General features: G+C 36.1%; 1 long non-coding RNA gene across 1 annotated transcript in view; it reads left to right on the forward strand.

Moving 5' to 3' along the window:
- The window catches only part of LOC128312774 (uncharacterized), a 167902-nt gene that overhangs the window by 102140 nt on the left and 51371 nt on the right, over positions 1-14391 (forward strand). Inside the window, exon 3 of the long non-coding RNA XR_008292468.1 lies at positions 5832-5956. This is a non-coding gene — a long non-coding RNA (uncharacterized LOC128312774). The remainder of the gene's footprint in view (positions 1-5831; positions 5957-14391) is intronic.

Genomic DNA, 14391 nt, shown 5'->3' on the forward strand with positions numbered 1-14391 from the left:
CCTTCAGCTTTCCAGCTTACAGAATTTGGTGGCTATCATCTTCATTTATATTCTGTTTTGGTAGCTTTATGCCTTTATTAATCCCCAAATATTTTTATTTTAATGAGGTTGCAAGCAGGAATTCAGATTCATCAGTGTGTTCAGTCACTGCCTTTAACGTTGAAAACTTTCATGGAGTTTTACTTGCAAATACATCAATATGTTGCAAGCACTCAACTCTGCATTGCAGCTCAGAGCAGCTGTAATGCCATATAAATGAATGGGTGTGGCTGTGCTCAAAGAAAACGATATTTGTAAAAATAGCCAGTGAATTGGATTTGTCCCAGGAGCCATATTTTATTGATCTCCTAATATAAACCCACTGCCTAGTTGTCCAACATTGTGAACAGCATGTGAAAGAATACATTCCCCCATAAGCATTGCTTGCCTCCAGGACATGTCTTGACCAATCCCCTGTCATTAATATATTCATTTGTGAGACTTGATAACTCAGAAATAAAAATTCAAGAGTGTTTGTTTGTTTGTTTGTTTGTTTTGTTTTTCAGTCTACTCCAATCCCAGGTTCTTTTTGGCCATCACTATCTGAACAGGTGTGCTGGACAAAGCTGACACAGAACACTGGCTGCCTCCAAAAACCAAAGTCAGTTTTACAGTCGAACTCAGTCTGAACTAGGGAGCAGCAACCAAAGTGTGGTTGGGCTGGGCTCTCTATCAATTACTTTTGTGGTTGATTTGTTTCTGAGCAGCAAGCCCATGTGGCCATCAATTGTGTTTTTCATCTGCTTACATTATTCCCAGTCAGTCACCACTGAAGACCAGAATTCACAACCAGAGTTGTGTGGTTCATCTGCTTACATTATTCCCAGTCAGTCACCACTGAAGACCAGTATTCACAACCAGAGTTGTGAGTTGAAGTATTTGTCATTTTTCTTTCATTTAAGTGTAAATTGTAAGCATGTTGGGAAGGAGTAAGACGAAAATACCATTTCGGATGTTTAGAGTTGGCTGTATGCTTGCATTCTGTTCCTAGGTTTCCCACAAAGGAGAATCACAGGGGCTGGCACAGGTGTAAATATTGAATGATGGGATTCATGCCAGCGCAGCATATGGTTTTATGTGAACAATGAATATTGCATTATCTGGTGTGTGATGCCAGGGAGAAAGTGCGTTTGTAGAGGCCTGGGGCAGCTGAGCCTATGTCAATAGGCTACCCTTTTGTCATCCCTGGTATATGAAGTCTAATGATGGATGGAAGGACTCCCTGGAGGAAGGCAGACAAGGGGGAGGTTGTTTGTGAGTTACAGCTGTGCCCAAAATGGCACTGGCAGTTGCTACAAGCAAATACATTTTGAATGACTTTAGTGTCCCTTGTGATCTGTGCTTTATCTGAGCCGCCTGGATGCCTGGATTTTCAGACATTAGTAGCATGGTATTTTTATTCCTGTCCCTAGAGAGGTCTCTGTTTTAAGAGCTTCATTTCTACCTTCTGATTAGTTATGAGAGGATTAAGCTATCCCCATATTTCTAGCATATAATGTATGTTAAATGTATGTGTTTTATATGTGTATATATGTATTTACACACACACGTTTCTTCTCCATGAGTTTCCTAAAAGCAAATTCCAACTAAATTAAAAGATTATTTGTTCAAATAAGAATATCATTCACATTTAGTAAAAATGAAGTAGTTTCTTTTTTGTGATGGCTTCAGTGCTCTGTTAGGCCCTTCTTGCCTGTTTCCTTATTCCTGGTCAAGCATGTAGATTCTGTGTGGTCAAAAGAACTCTGAGGCTGGTGTCTGATCATAAGAAAGAATACAAATCTATATTCCTGGACCTTACTGACTAGAAGTGTTCTAATGTTTGATTTTGTTTTAAAACATTTGAAGAATTCCCATGAGTGATATTTAAAATGGTCCCTGAGCACGAGCTCCATGATGATTTAAAATGGAATAAAATTGCCACTCCAATTCCCGGATGACAAAATTCTGATGTGGCCTCAGCTCTACTGGGCCTCAGGCTGCAGAGTAAGTCATGAGTCTCTTCATTAATTGGCATGCAGTGTGTCATGAAATGGAAATGAAGGGGTGCTCTGCAAATTTTAATATCCATACACATATCACCTGGCATGCTGTTAAAGTGCAGATTCTCATTCAGGAGGTCTGAGGTAGAGTCCAAACTTGTGCAATTCTAACAAGCTCCCAAGTGGCGCTTATGTTGCCGGGCTACAGCCCACAATTAGAGGAGCAAAGTTATTTGGAACCAGTGGGTCAGAGGAATAATGCTGTCCCCTTCCACGTCAATTACTGAGATCTCCCCTGGATTCTGTTAAGCTGAGAATCACTTCTGGGTTTTGAAGATAAACCTTTTAGCAGAAAAGCAGGATAGATTAGTCAACCTCGCATCTGGTGTGGCTGCCATCTAGCTTTTGTGTATATATATATATCTGTGTGTTTGGTATGTGTGTCTTTCTGAAGCAGGTCTCACAGACATCCAGGTAATTGCACCACTGTCCCAGGAACATCATTATAGTTTGTAGATGCTGTGGAGCCTGGATTGAGGGTGGGAGTGGCAGGCATGGAAATGTGATAGTCTCGGTTAAACTGTCTTAGGTCTTAGGTATTCTGTAACTTTGCGTTTCAATCTCATAATTTTGTAATGCATCTTTTCTGTTTTTCTTTATTTACACCTCATATAATTTAAGTTTGTTTATTTACTTATTTTGAGGGAAGGGGGAGGCAGAGAGAGAGGGAGAGAGGGAGAGAGAGAGAATCCCAAGCAGGCTCCACACTGTCAGTGCACAGCCTGACCTGGAACTCGATCCCACGGACTGTGAGATCATGACCTGATCCAAAACCAAGAGTCAGACGCTTAACCGACTGAGCCACCCAGGCACCCCAACGCCCCATATCATTCTTTAAAAATGTTGAAACAATTATCTTTTGCCTTCACGTATATTTTTTGAAGTTAAATTTATTATAACTGTAAGCCAACCTTTCTGGAATATATATTTGAATCTGTACTAAATTAACAAAATACAATGTGAAAGATGTATTATGTTTATCACTTTCGTAATCAATCATTTGTTCTCACAAATATTTATAAATCACTTACTGTATGGGCCAAGCTCCAAAGTAGGAACTATAAGGATGTAAGTGGGAATACAAGGATTAATAAAATCACCAGCCATAGACAGACAATTTAACCATTTAGTAAAAGTAGCACATTATAAGAAGTATCATGTCAGGGAAGTACAGAGCTATGGCAACACATAATTGAGGAATTGACATAGCTGTTTCTAGTATTAACATCTCTGTAAAATTCCTAATCTGCTCATAAACTAGGTCTGCTGGATCTTTCAACATATAACTATATTTATTCTAACATCCCTGCCGGATAATTACAACATCTCGTGTATTTCTGAGTCTCATTCTTTTAATTTCTCTACCTCCTAGAAACAGATTATTTGCTTTTTTATGTTTTGTAATTTGTATTGAAATAGGCATTATGAATTTAAAAAAAAAACAGAATTAGGTAAATAATGCTTACACCTGAAACTGGGCATTCCTCTTCTATGCCATTAGTGTGAGGAGTTGAGTCCACCTAGTCAGAAGTTGACCGTGTTTCAGTTCTGTTGATGCTGTTGTTATTTTCAGTATACCACAAGCTTTAAGTTCTTCCAGCGATGGATGATTATCATCTCAGGCTTAGTGGAGGGCCTGGAGTGCTTGAAGATATTTCTTACTGTTCATACTCTTACATCAGTTTTCAGGAGTCCTTGAGTGACTATGCTACATTGGGGGCTCCCCCGTGCTCTTTGTCCTTCTCTGGAAGCACTCTCCTGCTGCTCATTATTTGGTGTTAAGATCATAGTAGGGGTAAGGTGGGCATGTCTTTGGTCTTGTGGCTCAGTCTCAGACTCAGGCAGGCCCTGTGAACATGGGTTTTGGGGTGTGGCTTTCTAAGCATCCCTGTACTTCCTTCACCAAAGTAGCTGAGTTTATGATGGACCTTAAGCATTTCCTGCCCCTCTTTCAGCAGCATCAGACCTCTGCTTTGCAGCTGTGCAGGAATCTGGATACAAGAAAATTCCTTGCCTGTCTCCCCAGAGAGGAAAACTTTTGCTTCTATTCCTCTCAGCCTGGTCCTTAGTTCTCTCCTTGCCTGTGGAAGACTTGCCTTAAGGCAAGTCTTTTGCTTATTAGGCAAGTGTACAGGAAGTAGGTAATTCCAGAGCTAAACAATCACAGCTTGCATGCCTTACCATCTGCCAGCCCTCAATATTTCCCATGAGCACTCAATGGAGACCTATGGAAAAGAGATTTTAAGTCAATACAAATTTTTCTTGTGTCTCTAACTTCAGTTATTAAAAGTTGTTATGCTACGCCATTCTTGGTCTTTAAGAATTCATTAAAATTTTCATACAGAGAAAGACAGATACCATATGTTTTCACTCTTATGTGGATCCTGAGAAACTTAACAAAAGACCATGGGGGAGGGTAAGGGGGAAAAAAAGTTAGAGACAGGAGGCAAACCATAAGACTCTTAAAAACTGAGAATAAACTGAGGATTGATGGGGGTAGGAGGGAGGGGAAAGGGGTTGATGGACATTGAGAAGGGCACCTGTTGGGATGAGCACTGGGTGTTGTATGGAAACCAATTTGACAATAGATTTCACATTTAAAAAAAATTAAATGAAATTAAAAATAAATAAATAAATACCAGACTTTAAGTTCTTGTAAAAAAATAAAATAAATAAAATAAAATTTTACCTGATCTCTTACTATTCTTTTTTTTTTTTTTTTTTTTTTTGGAGCTATGTCCTTTTCCTGTGCTCAGCCAAAGGTGAAACAGTTTGTTTTCTGTCTCTTTTTGGATTGATTGTCTCTCTTTGGAATTTGTTTCACTTGACAACATTGCTACCTCAGCTCTCTGATGGACTCAAGAAAATTTACGATTTTGTAAATTACAGTTTTTTCCTAGTTATTAGAGCAGAAGTGATATACTATTGTGGCTTTGCACACATTAAGCAGAAGATGCAAAAAATAATTTAGTTTTAAAGAAAGAATTAGTAAGGTTTGCCATAAATGTTATATTTTATTTGAGACCAGGGAATAATGTAACAATGGGACAGAAGAAAGAAAAGCATTCAAAGAGGAGGGACAGTATGTGTGAACACCCAGGAATAAGGGAGATAGTACTAGAGAGTTCAGTGTGGTCTGGAAGTCTTATTAAAGATTTTAAACTTTACGCTAAAACAAGTAAGTGGTCATTAAAGAATCTTAAGTAGAGAAGTGATGTAGTGAGATAATATATTACAGATATTTCTTATCTTCCTTTGTGGAGAATGTAAGCAAAGGGGGGGGGGTGCTGTCAGGAAACCAGTTTGAAGGTTTTTCAGCATTCCAGATATGAAATGTTAATGATTCTTTAAAGATGGTAGCTGTAGAGTGAAAAGAAGTGGGTGGATTCAAGAGAAACTTGGGGGATAGAATCAATAGGACTTGGTGAATAATCTAGAACATACTTTAAACATGAAGAAGCCCAATAAATAGGAATTTATATAGAATTTTTGGTAGGAATTGAGTAATTCATCATTCAGTAAGAAGAATTGGTGACTAGAAAATAAGAATGAAAAATTAAATGTGGGATTATTTCTTATAAATTCACATTTTTTCTTATAAAGAAAGTAAATTCATTAGACATTCATTTTTACAGAATTGCTATTACTATATAGAAAATATTGGCAGAACTCAACATAAGTAGTATATTTGAAATGTATTTTCAAAGACTTGTTTAAATATGTAAGAAAAACCTATTTTTTTTGGTCAAGACTTGCAGTGTTCACTAGAGGAGAAATAGTCCACGTCCTACAAACTCCTGGCTTCCTACTGGAGAAGTAAGATTCTAGAATCTGGATCAAGTGGAATGAAATTCAGTTTCTACACAAACCAAAAGGTAAATAACGTGTTTTCATGACTTATCATTTTACTGCTCAAGATTTCACAGAGAAAGCAGGTAGTTTAAATTGAGCTTTCATGTGCAATCCGGAAGTTATACTCAGTATTTTAATATTTATACGATATTTATATTTTTCTGGGATTTACGTTATTATAATATTTATGTTTTGCTGGGATTTAAATATTTGGTAACAATTATTAAGAACAATATTGTTTTAAGACATTAGCAATGATTTATGTTTTATAATTTCATTAAGCAAGTTCTGCCTGGGTACTTGGCATAATGGATATTTACTGAAACAGTTTGACTATAAGCACTTCACTGGCAGAGGATCAACTCTCCCTTAGACTTTAGATTCCATTCTTAGATTCTAGAAACTTTATCTCCTAATGTCTGTCTGTCTGTCTGTCTCTCTGTCACCTATCTTGTATAGTCTGTACTTATAAGCAAATATGCTAGAATTTATTTTTATTCAAGTATTTGAGAAATTATACATAGAAAATGCATATATTTGCACATCTGTGTTGCACATCTTTCTGTTAATTTTAGAGATGCGTAATTTCTGAGAACAAAGGGCAAGTCTCTTTTGCTCATCTCTGTACCTTTAATACATTCAATAACAATGGACACTAACAGGTACTCAGAAATATTTACCGAATAAATAAGTGAAACAGTAAATGAATGCAGTAAATATTTTAAAATGTTACAGTAATATGTGATGTCCTTGTTTATTGCCCCTTGGCTAATGTCTTCATCCTCTAGTTCTTTGCTGGTACATATTTCTCTTTCTCCTTTGTTTCACTGTTTCTTATCAGAACTTGGTCTTTTAAAGGCGATCTTTTATTTTCCTCTCAGCTTCCCTCTTTTCATTTGAAAAATGTAGACAAAAATGAATAAATTTGAATTTCAACTTCTTTGGTCCATGAAAACACTTGATTTACAGTATTCTAATGTCTTTTGTCTCTTTAATTTGTATTAATTATTGAAAGACTTAACTCTTCACCACTAGGAGATTTCTAAGCCCCATTAGGACAATAATGATGTTTCTCCATTTTTACATCTCTGTCAGTGACGAGATTAGTCCCTAGAACATTATTGAAAATGGAGTTTTCTCTAGTTACAGTGAGATAATGAGTCTCTAAAATATTTAAATTGACTTTAAGATATTGCAACACACAGGAAGTAAAAATTATTTTCATTACATTAAATCTCTCAGGGAAAGGATCATGTTTATCAAAACTTTGGAGACAATAAAAGAATATTGTATATTTATACAGATAAAAAGACATGGTGTATTGGATCAACTTTTATACATTTAGATGTGTATACACTCTAAGATATTTTAGAAAATCTTAGAGCAAGATCTGCTTTGTGGAGAAGCTAAAGAAAAGAGAAAATATGCATGAAAAACAGGTTAAAAATTTTTCAATAGACACAAAGAAAATAATGTACATTTCTTTTATATTGGGAAATCTAGTCAATAGAACTGTATTTCAGGACCATTTTAAACAGAAAAATCACCCACAAAAATGTGAAAAGTGTCTCATTAAATAGCCTGCTAAAAGGACACTTGTTTACTCTATGTGCATGCTGGATAACACATTATTCGCCATTCTGCACATGTCCATATATGACTACAAAATCACCATATTTTGGAATTGTAAATAAAAGTTAGCAAGTAGACAAAGTCACAGATACAGAATCTTAAAATAATGAAGATCAACTACACTGTCTCTGTTGATCCAGATCTTTAGAGCTATTATTACCCACCTCCCACGGTGGTCCTGAGGTCCTACCTGTCACCCTCCCTCCTTCTCTGCAGCACAGAGTTGTTAAGTGTGAGTGATTTGCCTGTATCCTTACCTCTACTGTGAATTTTAGATGAACTCTGGCCCCAGTAGGTAGAGGTAATGAGTAATGAATTGTTAGTATATAAGTGAACAAAGTTATGAAAACAGGTATATTTAATCTACCTCAACTGTTACTAACTGGTGTTCTTCACAGCTCTCCAGGAAACATGAGTGCAAGGGGTTGGGGTGAGGAAGGAACAACAAATTGGAAGACTCCAGGCTTGCTTTCTAACCTTACTTTAGTTTAGTTCATACGTGTTTAACTTACACCACATCTCCATAAGGTTTATTTGGTACCAAAGTTTTACAGTTGCAGTTTTTAAGCTACTAACTGTACTGAATCTAAGATACATTTCAGTTAGTAGGTCATAAGGAGTATATTTATATATAACTCACATGTCTGAGGATGCTAAGCAACAGGGGACTAAGAAACTGAATTTGATCTCTGGCAATATATTTGAAGTAAGGTAAGAGGGTTTATGAAAAGGTAAAATGATAGGTAACAGCCCTGCGGGTTTGAAAATGTTTAGTTTGAAGTAACCAATGCAATTGAATTGTACATCTAATGATCTATGCCTTAGTAATTATTACCAAAAAAAAAAAAAAGGATGTCTTAAACATTTTTGAAAATCAATAAAAGAATTTGATTGACAATTAGTTACTGGAATATGGTAGACTGTTACTTACAAAATTTTGATCCAGTCCATATATTTCAGATAGGACTAAAAGAGTTGCTTTGAAAGAGTTGTTTTTAACCTTTGTGAAATGTGTTTATAACATGATTCACAAGAAACAGGCTTATATCATCACACACACACAAAAAAAACAATGAACACAACCAGCCATTACTTTGCTAGTAGTTTTAGGAAAATATTTTAGGTTCTAAGGTCAGACAGAAAAAAAGATTGTCTCCTAAAGTTTGGCAAATTTTCTTGCTAACAGATATAGATCTCAGCAAACGCATTTTTATTATTTTGCTTATTGAGTTTGATGAAACTCTCCCTGGAAATACTTAATTATCACCTTGATTTAATTAGGTAGAAAAAATAATTTTTAGGTCAAATTTCCCTAGAGCTGCATATTCTGAAAATGCTTAATATATGCCAATAAGTAATGTTGGTAATAATATAACCATTGTTGAGGACTTTTTCTTTCTTTACACTGTATTTGTTATGCTTTGGTTAGAATACAATATATTTATTTAATATGCAATTTTAGCATATACACATTATAAATATCATACTGTGATATACATATAGTTATTTGGGAAACACAGAGCAAGAGCCTGGTTAGTGTAAGATGATATTAACTTGGGCAACATTTACAAATCAAACTCAGTTGTGATGCTTCATGTTTTCTTCTTCCTATTTCTAATTTATTTACATGAATGTTTATTTTAATTATCTTAGTCACAGTTAAAAATAATAACACAAGAATGCATCAGCAAAAATGGCTGAGTAAGGAACTCCTAAACCCTTCCCTTGACAAAAACCACGAAAAAGGGTGCCTGGGTGGCTCAGTTGGCTAAGCATCTGACTCTTGTTTTCAGCTCAGGTCGTGATTTCACAGTTTGTGAGTTTGAGCCCCACCTCGGGCTCTGCGCTAACAGCATGGAGCCTGCTTGGGATTTCTCTCTTCCTCTCTCTCTGCCCCTCCCCAATTTTCACTTTCTCTCTCAAAAAATAAAATAAAGTAAAATAAAATAAAATAAATAAAATAAAATAAACATAAAAAAAATTTTTTTTTCAAAATACCATGTAAAGGGGCACTTGGGTGGTTCAAACAGTTAAGTGCCCAGCTCTTATTTCAGCTCAGGTCATAATTTCACAGTCATGAGATTCAGCCCCATGTTGGGCTTGGTGCTTACCATTGAGCCTCTTAAGATTCTCTCTCCTTCTCCCTCTGCTCCTTCCATAGTTATGGGCATGCACGTGCACACTCTCTCTCTGACTCTAAAAAATAAATAAATCAAATTTTTAAAAATGAAAAAACTGTAAAGAACTACCAGAATCAACTTATTCAGAATACTGAAGAATAATGACAAGTTGACAGCCACCCAGTTAAGCACTGAGCAAAGCCTGGTAGGAATAGTGAGTGCTTTAAGATACTGTAAACTCCTCTCCCACTCCCCAGCTCAACTGAAGCCTTGAAATTAATAACCTGAACTCATTGTACTAGTACCATAAGAAACAGAACAAATCTGACTTGCAAATTATTGTTATTTCATCTGTCTAGTGGCTCCCTGTAAGACCCAGTAAAAAGGCTTGTCTTTATCTCACCCAACTGGAACTGTCCTTGACTATGCTGCCACCCAGGGGCATTTCTTGAAAACATGTACAGGAAAGTGATTTGTTGCTGCTGTCTGAGGCAATGGGTAACTGTTGGGCAAATAATAGACCAACCAAAATCCTGAGTGGGAAAGCTAAGAAATGACATACTGTGGGAATAAGTGCTTTGAACAGCCCTGATCTAATTCTGGGGACCTAAAATCCATGTATTTTTTATTTCCTCTGATTTTGGGGGGGTAACTCATTCATTTTTCAGTAGTGTGTTATTTAGCCTCCATATATTTGTGTTCTTTGAGATTTTTTTTCCTTTTGAATGATTTCTAGTGTCATACTATTGTGGTTGGAAAACATGTGTGATACAATTTCAGTGTTTTTGAATTTGTTGAGGCTTGTTTTGTAGCCTAGCATGTAAGCTATACTAGAGAATGTTCCATGTACACTAGAGAATAATGTGTATTCCACTGTTTGGGGATGGAGTGTTCTCACTATAGGTTGATTTCTTCCAATGTTTCAAAGCCACTGTTTTCTTGTTGATTTTGTCTGGATGTTATATTCATTGATGTAAGCAAGGTGTTAAATTCCCCTACTGTTATGTAATACCATCATTTTCCTCCTGTTAATACTTGCTTTATGTATTTGGGCATTCCCCTTATTGAATGCATAAATATTTACAATTGCTATATTTTACTGTTGGATTGTCCCTTTTATCATTATGAGTGTCCTTCTTTTTTTTCTTGTTACAAGACGTCTTTGTTTTCAAGTCTACTTTGTCCAATGTAAGTATGGCTACCCTAGCCTCTTTTTGCTTCCATTTTTTATATGGTAAATGTCTTTTTCCATCCTTTAGCTTTCAGTCTGCGTGTGTCTTTAGGTCTGAAGTGAGTTTTTTGTAGGAAGCATATAGTGGGTCTTGCTTTCTATGCATTCAGTCACCCTGGGTCCCTTGATTGGAGCATCTAGTCCATTTACTTTCAAAGTAATTATTGATAGGTATGTACTTATTGCCATTTTGTTAATTGTTTTACAGTTGTTTTTGTGGTTCTTCTCTGGTTTTGTTTTCTTTCTCTTTCCTCATGGTTCCATGACTTCTTTAGTGATAGACTTGGATTCCTTTCTCTTTATTTTTTGTATATCTATTACAGGTGTTTGATTTATGGTTACCATTAGGTTCATATATAACATATGTGTATAGCGGTCTGTATTAAGTTGATGGTCTCAAGTTTGAACCCATTCTAAAAGTACTAAATTTTTACTCCTCCCATTCATGTTTTATATGTATGATGTCATACTTTATATCTTTTTATTTTGTGAATCCCTTGATAAGTATAGATATAATTGACTTTACTGCTTTTGGGCTTTAACCTCCATACTCATTTTATAAGTGATTAATCTACTCCTTTTATTATGTTTATATTTACGTGTGAAATTTTTCCTTTCACAACTTTCGTAGCCTTTATTGTGGCCTTTCTTTTTCCACTCAAAGAATCGCCTTTAACATTTCTTGTAAGGTTGGTTTAGTGGTGATAAATTCCTTTAACTTTTGTTTGTCTGGGAAACTCTATCTCTCCTTGTATTCTGGGTGATGATAGCCTTGCTAGATAGAGTGTTTCTGATGGCAGATTTTTTTTTCCTTTCAGCACTCTGAAGTTATATCCCATTCGTTTTCAAAGCTACATGTTATAGGGACTCATCTTCCTAATGTAGGTCCCCTATGTCTGGTGTGTCTGGTGTGGGGTCTGCTCCTTTCCTTTCTCCATGTTTATGTTATCTTTTCCATTTATTGTTAGTCTCAGTGAGAATCTGCTTCCTGATCCACATTTCTAACCTTCCTATCCTTTTCAATGTGGCCTCCTCTTTAGAATTAACTGCGGAAAGTCTGTTTTTCTAGGCTTCTGGTTGTTTTCTGGGTGAACTGCATCGATGTGACTGTTATCTAGCTGTGTCCATGGGATTAGGTGAGCTTAGGATCCTCCTACTCTGCCATCATTCCAGAGTCTCTTACCAAACATGAATTAACATTAAGCTTTTTCAAACATTTCCAAAAAAATAGAAAAGAACACTTTTTAATTCTACGAGGCCAGCTTTACCCTGATTGCAAATCAAATCCAATAAAAGGAAATTATGCAAGTATCCCTTATAAACATGGATGTAAAATTCCTCAATATATACTTACAAACTGAGTCTATCAGTATATTGAAAAATTTTTACACAATTATCAAGAGAAATGATTCCAGGAATACAAAGTTTTTCCAACATCAATCAATGTGAATAGAATAAGGAGAAGAAAACCTTGATTGTCTCAACATGTGCAGAGAAAACATTTGACAAAATTCAACATCCTTTTATGATTAAAAGTAAACAAGTCAGGAATAGAAGGGAACTTATTCAACACAATAAATGACATCTATGGAAAACCAATAATGAAAGGCTGAAAGCTTTCCCCCTAAAGTCAGGAATAAACCAAGAATGTCAGCCTTCACCATATCTATCCAACACTGAACTAGAAACTCTAACCAAGATAATTAGATAAGAAAAATAATTAAAAGGCATCCAAATTAGGAAGGAATAAGTAAAATTATTTATTGATGGCTTTATTTTATATACAGAAACACTAAAGTACTCAGAAAAACACTATTAAAGCTAATGAGCATGTTCAGCAAAATTGCAGGATATAAATTAACATATGAAAATTAGTTCCATTGTTATATGCTAGCAACAGACAATCTGGAAAAAAATGAAGAAACTAATTCCATCTACAATAGCATCCGAAAGAAGAAAATACTTAGGAATAAATTTAACTAAGGAAGAGTAAGATTTGTACCCTGAAAACTATACATTATTGAGAGACATTTAAAAAGTCAAAATAGGGGCGCCTGGGTGGCGCAGTCGGTTAAGCGTCCGACTTCAGCCAGGACACGATCTCGCGGTCCGTGAGTTCGAGCCCCGCGTCAGGCTCTGGGCTGATGGCTCAGAGCCTGGAGCCTGTTTCCGATTCTGTGTCTCCCTCTCTCTCTGCCCCTCCCCTGTTCATGCTCTGTCTCTCTCTGTCCCAAAAATAAAAAAATAAAAAAATAAATTTAAAAAAAAAGTTGAAAAAAAAAGTCAAAATAAATAGATATCATATTCATGAATCAGAAGATTTAATGTTGTTAAATGGCAGTACTCCTCAAATTAATCTACAATTGAATGCAATCCCTATAAAAATCCAACAGCCGGGGCGCCTGGGTGGCTCAGTCGGTTAGGCGTCCGACTTTGGCTCAGGTCATGATCTCGCAGTTTGTGAGTTCAAGCGCCGCATCGGGCTTTGTGCTGTCAGCTCAGAGCCTGGAGACTTCTTCAGATTCTGTGTCTCCCTCTCTTTCTGCCCCTCCCCTGCTCATGCTCTGTCTCTCTCTGCCTCAAAAGTAGATAAAAACATTGAAAAAATTAAAAAAAAAAAAATCCAACAGCCATGAGGCGCTTGGGTGGCTTAGTTGGTTAGGCATCTGACTCTTGATTTCAGCTCAGGTCATGGTCTCAGGGTCATGGGATTGAGCCCCACACCCAGGCTCCCCTCCCAACCCTCTCCCTCTTTCCCTGCCTCACTCATGCTTTTCTCTCTCTCTCAAAAAAAAAAAAAAAATCCAACGGCCACTGTTCTGGAAGAAATTGAAAAGCCAATGCTCAAATTCATATGGAATTGCATGGGAACCCAGATAGCCAAAACGATCTTTGGAAAGAACAAAGTTTTAGGACTTGTACTTTCTTGAAAAACACCACAGTGATCAAACAGCATGGTACTGGCATAAGAATACACAAATAAATTAATCGATAGAATAGAATTGATAATAGAGAAATAAGCAAATACATCTATAGCCAATTGATTTTTGACAAGGGTGCCAAGATCATTAATGTAGAAAGTATAGTCCTTTCAACAAATGATACCCATTAATGAATAGACACATGCAAAATAAATAAATAATAAATTTTGACCCCCTACCTCACACTATACAGAAAAGTTAATGCAAAGTTGATCAGTGACCAATTGTAAGTACTAAAAATGTAAATTTCTTACAAGGAAATATAAGTATAAATCTTCATAATCTTAGACAAAGAAATGGGTTTGTATATATGTTACCAAAAGCACAAGCAACTGCAGCATCAACCACCACCACATCAACAAAATAGATGCATTAGCCCTCATGAAAATTGAAATATTTTGCACATCACAGCACACTATCAAGGAAGTGAAGATACAACCCACAGAATTGTAGAAAATATATGAAAATAATATGTTTAACAAGATTCTAGTATT

This window comes from Acinonyx jubatus, chromosome F2 (assembly GCF_027475565.1).
Source record: "Acinonyx jubatus isolate Ajub_Pintada_27869175 chromosome F2, VMU_Ajub_asm_v1.0, whole genome shotgun sequence".
Classification (NCBI taxonomy): Eukaryota; Metazoa; Chordata; class Mammalia; order Carnivora; family Felidae; genus Acinonyx; species Acinonyx jubatus.